Below are 9,049 nucleotides of genomic sequence, written 5' to 3'. Positions count from 1 at the left end.
AACGTGATGATTGGTGCATGTAACAATGCAATCTTAAGGGAAAGCATTACCAACCAAGGCATAGTTGGAATGCCATCCAATTAAACTGGTTTATTTTGTCATGTGGATTGGTCATTTGTGCATTTTAATTTTTGGATGTATGTAAAATGAGACTATCATGTACGAAAATGATGATAGGGAGGAATTCAAATAAATTTATTTTTTTTTGAAAATCGAATTATCGTGCAATTTAGGATTTACGAAAAAAATCAACAGCCCCACAGACAGTTAGTTTTCCTAGATCACACTATTCACTGTAACACTTGTTATTTTATGTATTATGAACCTAGTTAAATAATTATTTTTTTAAAAGATTTTGATTATATTTGTTGAGATTTATGGACTTAATTTGACTAACTAAGATTAATGTTTTAATCCTAATTACTACCTCTAAGTTAAGTGATTATGTTATGTACATTATGCATCTTAATTGATCTAATTAATATATTTTACCTACGTTAGAAACTTAACTCTATGGTCACAAACAATGTCAACTATACATGTTAATCACAACCTAAACTAGGTTTAGCAAAGTCAAAAGTATCACAACACTTAATTTACAATGAACTTAAGAGCCAAGTTGGTCAAAATGACAAGATTACTCTTGAAGGGCAACAATGCATGAGATATGTCAAAATCCATGGGGATGCAATTTTTGCACTAAAACATGTTCTACTGTGTTGAGAATGAAAATGGAATGATAGAAAATATCCTTCAAGATTTGGGCAAAATTTGTTCGCCAAATGATCAAAATGCCCCTAGAAGGTAAAATGGTAAATATAACTGGAAATACCTTTTTTCGCTCACAAAGGAATTGAAAACCTCCCCACATGCTCAAAACATTTTGTTTTGCCAAATACGTATCATTTCAAGTTAAAACTTACATTTATCTTTAACATGAACAATTACCAAAATGCCCCATAGGGCAATGAAATGTAGTTTTATACATGAAAACCATTCCCAAAAATACCTCCGTTCATGTTGTTGCGTTGTTGGTTTTTTCCAAATTATTTACAAAAGTAGATGCTGATATATATAACATGATCCCCATTCCCTCTGTGTTCCATTATCCACATGCGGAACTATGGTTACCTGATCCTTAGTAAGGGTACGTAGGCAGCTTGACGACATTACGTTCAAACTCGGTCCCCCTTTTATGAAAACAGATAACTCTAATATAAACATGACATTAACAATAATCTAATCTAATAAATAATAATATCATGTTTATATTAAAAGTATCTACTTTCATAAATGCTTTACTGCTTTTGGCCTATATACCTAGACTACGTTAGATTTACCTACTTTCATTATATATCTGGACTGGTAAGATTATGAATGATCTAAATAGAATGAGATCGGCCATCGGCAAGGCGTGGTTGGGTGCCTAACACCTTTCTAGCCCGTAACTTTGAACCTACCAAGAGATTTAGAAAGACCTTTCCCTTATTCATCGAGTCAAACTTTCTCTCCTCCAAATGGAGAGACATTTATGGGTCTTCGGCCCTTATCTAAGTAGCAACTCCCTAGACAAAAATAGAGAACCCTAATCCCTCTCTCTTCTGAGACTAATTCGGACATCAGGCTTGAAGGCAAGTCGGAGGAGAGAAAGTTATGCAAGTTAATAAACTCTAGTATGTCCATTTTAATGTAATAAATAAAGTTGGATGACCTAGCCTTAAAAAAATATATAAAGGTTAGTGGCCCTTTTTTCCAGCCCAAGAAGCCCATTGATCCAACTCTTGCCCACAAACATGGCCTAGTTATTGGGCCAAGTTGGGCTGGTTCTGGCCCAGATTCATAATTGCTCATTTGCTGATCATACCCTGATTTTGTTTTTCAGTCTTCCCATCTCCAACCCACATGGTTTCAAGTATTAATCGGGCTGATCCACGGATCCATCTAATACTACTGGCCGATACCACCAACATACCACAGGAAATCAGCCGGTATCAAGCCAGACTAGCCGATCCGGCTAAAGGATCAATGGTGTTCGATCTGAACCGCAATAGTAGTTTTCAAATCTTGCTAACCTATCTTCAACTGCTTCCCCCTCTCCTCTCATTGCTATTAAGTCTCTAATGGACTTGCTAACTTGGGTTAACTTTGGTTTGGTTTGGTTTGTTAGGCTCGGTTCTTAGTGCTCAAGCCGCAATCAAGCCAAATAGATACTAATGTTGACTGAAATTAAATTGTCAAATCCAAGATTGAAGCATATATTTTCAAAAATGGGACAGATTGAGACTCTAAGTTTTTGGATCTTAATCAATTTTCGGCAGAATGGGGCCGCTGCCGGCTGAAATGGCTGGCAATCCAATCCAGTAGTAGATACAGTGTTTTGTAAGAGAGAATATTGGGCCAGTTCCAAATACTAATGGGCCCACTTTGTATATATTCACTGGGTTGGACTTTGACCTGTTCCAAATATTGGGCCGGACACATATACCAAATCTTACGTCCTATCCCAGCCCATATATGAAAGTCCTATCTCTTGGGCCAGTGTAGGTTACTACCCTAAAATGGGTTAATCATAACCGTCCATCTATAGGATACTTGTAATTTATATATCCACCTATAGAAAACGAAACCTATCATGCTGCAGAAAAAGAATGGAAATCTTAAACAACAATCGAACACAAGGATTTATGTGGTTCGACCAGATTGCCTACGTCCATGGCACTATCAAAGGAGAATAGGGTTATAGTCGCTCGTCCTCACACCTCTCTCAAATTGCATTGCAAAGAACGAACCCTCGCTACAAATTTATGACGAAATTCTATACAGGAATTTTACTGAAATACTCATATCGTCAAAAAATTCGCTAGTTTGTTAAGGACGTGCCGATACAGTAGATTGACACAAAAGGTGGATCGTGGATTCCTCCATGCCGTAGGCCCAAAGGAATCAACCCACAAATACAAGACATCATACCCCCAACACCACCAAACCATTAGCTTCTTTATTTCTTCTACAAGTCAATCATTAATTCAAGAGGAGAATTAGGCCTGCAAGCATTCCTCTTGTCTTTCAACGCTTGACAATCCTGACTGCTGTGTCTTAGGGCAAGTTATGAGTCTTAGGGCCCTTCATGTTCCACTTTAATGTAACAGAAAAAGGAATGGTCGAAACTGGTCATGAGGCTTAGGGCCCTTAATATATCAAAAAGGAATGGTTGAAACAGGTCAAACCACTATTGTGTGTCTTTGTGTGTGTGTGAGAGAGAGAGTTCTTTTCAAGATTTTTTTTGTGTATTAGAAAGATAATTATATTAGAAATTTTTGTGGCAAAAAAAAAAAAAAAAAAAGTTTCAGTATATTCTAAAATTGTTCTAATGGTATTCATACCCAATTTTGGTAATTTGACCAAAATATTATTCATGCCCGATTTCAGTCAATAGATTGGAATCAAAATAATCAATCCACACCCAAAGTGGTTACAACCGATGAAGAATATGGAAGATCATGGGAAGTTACTTAACCACATAGTAACTGTAAAAGATTGCCAACAACAACCATAAAAGAAAAGTTGGAGATGAAAACCGGATCCGAGATCAACACAACACAACACTCTACAAGTCTAGATTTTATCTTTTACTTTTTAGGGTTTAGACTTTTTAGATGTAGACTACATCAACATTTAGAGGAGGCATCATGTTCTTAGCATCAACAGGCTATTTGATATCATATTGTTAACATCAGCAGGTCAGAAATGAAAGCATCATGTTATTGCTTCAGCAGGCCATTAGCGACCATGTAATCTATCAACATCAGTAGGCCATTGGCACCATGTCATCAATATCAACAGGTTTGAAACGAAAGCATCATGCTATTAATAGCATATTATCAGCAGGTCATTGGCACCATGTTATCAACATCAGCAGACCAAGAATGAAATGTTGATTTTTTTTTCTTTTTTTAATCAATATTATCATCTTTTTATCTTTCTTCTCATTGGCATTGTGATTCTCATCATTTAAAGTCCTTGGAGTAATCGAGACAATGAAAAGAATCTATTCTTTCCTGATTAGAAGTCGGATAATCTATTCAGTCATCTTTAGCATGCCCGTGCATCTTCAACTCATGCAATCGATCGCGTCGATCGAAAATAGTGGTAAACAATTGGGTATCTTCTATTTTATAAATAAATTATATTAGGTTAATATATGAAAACTAATCTAATTGAGGTTTGAAGTTTGATGCCACTAAGACATAGAAGAATTATGTCCCAAAATTTAATGTCTAAATATGTTTATATATTCATTGAGGATAGGGAAACTTATCTGATTCAAAGGTGAGGTTTGATTCCACTGAAAGTGAGAGGAGTAGAGGAAGAAAAAAAACAAATGTACCAAATAAAGTATCCAATGGTTCAATAATTGAAAACCATTGCCAAATGGAGGCAAGAACGTTAACCATAGGGATAACCAAACCAATTATATGGAGAAGACCAGATTTAGAAGCTAACCCACTTATTACTCTAAATTTTGCCCCCCACTAGTGTAGTTTTCTTTGGAGTTTTTCTGAGAAAGTTTCTTGAGAATGTTCTTAGAATTTAATGTATCAGACTACACTAATACTTCTTATCTTGTTAAAATAATTTTTTTTTTTTTTTTTTTTTTGCTTAGTTAGCTTATAGTGACTCTTTCCTTAATTTTCTTGGTAAGAATAGTGACTCTTCTTAGACATCAATAATTACTTTTTATTGTCTATTGAAAAAAATAAATTTTGTCCAGAATGAAAGAGATTGAGAGTGACTATAGGTATTTCGATAAATTAATTGTATAGGGTTTCGCTATATATTTGTAGCGATGGTTCTTTTTCTATAATCAATCTGAGAGAGGTGTGAGAACGAGCGACTGTAACCCTATTCTCCATTGATGAAGCAGATCTCATCGCATGTGATTTTTTTTCAAAAAGCTGGATTATTAAGATTTTAGTTCAAATAAATTTCAGTTGGTTGAATGAATATATTAGAATAATTGAGTTTGGATTCATATATTTTATCTAGAAATGGGTCCCAAGATATATGGTAGAAACATTATATGTAAAAAAATAAATAGCATACCTAGTGCACGAGGCTCCCGCTACTGCCAGGTCTGGGGAGGATCATAATGTACGGAGCCCTATAGAAAACGAATGAAAATCGTAATCAACAATCACATAATCGAACACAAGGATTATCTTATTATTATTATTAGAGCCCTTACATTATTGGAGTTTAGTTCTCTTATTGGCTATTATAAGAGGATCAGTGTTTACCTAATTTTGAATAGAATTTGAGAAACTTTTGAAATCTGCTATAACCTCCAATGAATCAAGTTGGAAGAATTTCAAGCGTATAGGACTTCTCTTTCCCTTTTCATGAACTTCCATGATTATATGATAAAAGTTACATTGTATTTCATCTGCCAATTGGATTTATAATATGAAAACAAAACTAAAGCACCATTGTTTTGATAGAGTCTGAACATCACTAAGATACAAAAAGTGATGTACAACTTAATTTAAATGAATCATTTAAAATTGTTTGATTTGTCACTTTATGAGCTTTTTCTTTTCCATTTTTATTGGAAATTATATAGGAAAGAGAAGAGCAAGTGGTTGGAAGAAACTTTGAAAGGTTCACATATTTTTCAGAATTACATATATGTTAGCCTTTAACTAAAAGCGATTCAAGAAAGCACATTTTGGTAGAATTAGTTCAAAAAGCTCCACCACTTAGGAACACTGCAATCTTTCTTTTCTTTTCTTTTTTCTTTTTTTTTCTATTCTATTGGTGGGTTGGTAAGTTGGGATGAAAGCCAACACCTAAATGTTCAAGTGCAGAATTAATTAAAACTATTTAAGCTATTTGGTAGAATTGGCTTTAAATAAGCTCTCCACTTACTTTGAACAATGCATCTTTCCATAGCCATGGTGGAAAACATTACTTAGCCTATGTCTCTCTCTTCTTTTGCCTTTCTATTGGTAGGTTCGGGGAAAAATATCTCCTCAATTTGTCTGTCCGTCAATTTCCTTAATTCCATCTAATAGGGGGAGGTGGACCCCACCTGGGCAATGTATTCGGGTAGGGGGTAGGGTGGTCATTTTTGCCCCCTATTAGATGAAATTGACGGACAGGTACATTGAGGGGATAAAGATCTTAGGTTGAGTGAGCTAGGATGAAATCTAACACCCAAAAGAGCTGAAAATATTGAACCATAGGTTGAAAACCAATCTCTGTTAGCAAAAACACATTTAAAACGGTTCCCTTTTTTTACCGTTTTAAACATATTTTGTCGTATGTTTCCTAAACATACAGGAAAAAACAACAAACAAGAAGCATCCCCATTTTATACATGTTTAAAACATGTTACTATTTTTTTGTGTTTTTTAAAACCTTAGACGTGTTGAACTATGACTTACTAAATTGACCATATCTCTTTCTCCTGACTCCGATCGACCTGATTCTTTCATCGACGTAAAGATGACTCAAAGGGCTACATTGATGATAATATCACCTTCAACTCAAGGTCAATGCACGAACACCGAAATTAGAAGCATGTATTTCAAATAAAAATTCCTCAATTTATATAAGAATAGTACCATTTTTTTAAAACCCATACCATCCGTTTTCCGTTTTTTACCGTTCTCTATTTTTTTACCATTTTATTTGAGCTTCCGTTTGCAATGTTTTACTGTTGTTTTTTTTTTTTTTTTTCATTCCCGTTTTTACTAACTATGAGACCAATCACCTTATGTTATACTAGCATTAATGTTCACAGGCACAACCAATAGAGGTGAAACAGAAACAATAGCAGTGGCTAGCTTGTTATTTAGTGAGATAGACAGAACTTACAGAATCAACATGACAAATCTCAAGATTACTAGGAGCTGTTTAGTCCCTTTAGAAGCATAGAAAAAATATATATATATATATACTTATGTATTACTATTAAAAGAAAATCAAAATGATTACTTATGTATTATTATTAAAAAAAAATCAAAATGATGGTGCATTCTTTATGGCTCAAACTGTTTCCAGATGATTTTCTTATCATCTATAAGCATGCGCATTAGATGTTTGTGATAAATCAGTGCCTTATCTCACTATCAGTCTCCATATGTGAACACACTTGGTGGAAAATGTTTAAACAAGAAACTTTAGAGGACCCTACAAAATTTGTTGTTTAAATTCACCCAAAATCTGTGCCCTTGTACAAACTTGTGGTTCCAATTAGTTGGAAAGATTCTAATTGTGATTTTAGGAAATTCTGGTCCTGTAGGCCCTTTCTGTTTATAGTGGTTTATGTCATAATTTTCAACTTTTTTCAGCAACAGAACACCATCATGGATTATGAAGATTGAAGCACTAAACTATGATGAAGTGATCCACTATTTCCTTTTATCAGTATCAAATATTAGGTTTATGTCATTTATCATTATTATTTTAAATTGATCCACTATTAGAAGATAAAACAAACATTGATAGTGGATATTGAAGTACTTAACTATGATGAAGCACATAACCCATAAAGAGTAAAACAAAGAAAACTGAAATTGATCATTGATGTTCTGCTTAAGATGAAATAGATTGAAGATACATAACAATAGTCCTGTTAAGAACTTGGATAGAACTCATCCTTAAAAGTTAGTCGTTAAGAAAAAATGTACCCAAGTATCTATAAGTCTTCACATCAAACTATTCACGTCGTGGAACTTCAACAAGTCCATGTTAAAAGAGGTAGGGGGGTTGCATCTAACAATGAGAGATACTATACAAAATTAGGGCACCACCACAAAAGAGTGACCAATTGAAATGCAAAAGTGTGCTTGTCACCATTGAGAACAAGAATATGTCATTGTCTATCAATCAATTTCATATCATGTTGTAAGAGACCTAAGACCCTTTTTCGATCGGTCATCGGAATCTGACAAATCGTGACAAGTGGGATCTGACATGTCGGCGTGATATATTGACCTATAAAATTTTGACAAAAATAAGACTAAAGTAGGAATAATCAAAGATCATATCTCCTTTTCTACTTATATCACAATGGTTTGAAAAACCAAGCTTGAGTGTTTAATTTGAGTGCATGGGCTGCTATTGATGATAAGCCATTCATCAATTGGATAAGTGCATTTGCTTTTCATTGTCAAACTTTGATAGCTACTAAGAAATTTTGGTCTCAATTCTCACCTAATATATATATGACTTTGCATTCAAATTTTGTTCCTTATAAAAAGGTTTGAAAAGTTGTCCTTAATGCAAGATGAGATTAACACTAAACTAATTAGTCCAGTGATCTATCCTTATAGAGCTACAGGGATGCTGATTCAGATCTGACTGTTGTCCCTACCACAAAGTAATGGCGATGGCACCGATGATCGACGACGTCCTTGATCCGATGGCTCTGATGTTGACCTCTCTTTATTTTAATTAATCTTGCTTAATTTTATTCTACTTTGATTAGTGATTTGGGATTAGACATATGACCATGACCCTAAGATTGTGATTACAGGCTGTCTAAATGAGCTACAGGCTTGGACCACTTTGTGTTGTTGGCTAAGCAGGACCACCGTAGTAAAGCTGAATAGGGTTTGTCTCTTTACAGTTTTTTTAATGGAAGCAAAAGACACAAAAACTGGATATAAGGCAACTAATAAGGTCACGTTTGGTTGCCACACGCAATGAAATTAAAATCTATAAAATTTTAGAATTCCATAGCATTTGAACACATGAGGAGGAGAAGCTTCAAATTGGAACCATTAATTCTCATGTCATGTTCCTTTATGCTATTGTCCATTAAAAAATCCAAAAAAAATTAGGTCAGATCATCTTATGTCTTCAACTTTCACCAAATAATAGTTTATTCAGATACTGATGGATGACCTCAGATGATTACATTTTTTAGTTAAAGATCTTATGGACTAATATACCTTAGGAAAATAAAAATGAAATTGATTCATTCGTTTCAAATAGGCAAACAAATACATATCAAATCGAAGATCTCGATGAGCTCTACAGGGAT

The sequence above is a fragment of the Telopea speciosissima genome, chromosome 11 (genome assembly GCF_018873765.1).
Source record: "Telopea speciosissima isolate NSW1024214 ecotype Mountain lineage chromosome 11, Tspe_v1, whole genome shotgun sequence".
Lineage (NCBI taxonomy): Eukaryota > Viridiplantae > Streptophyta > Magnoliopsida > Proteales > Proteaceae > Telopea > Telopea speciosissima.
This window is presented reverse-complemented; position numbering follows the sequence as displayed.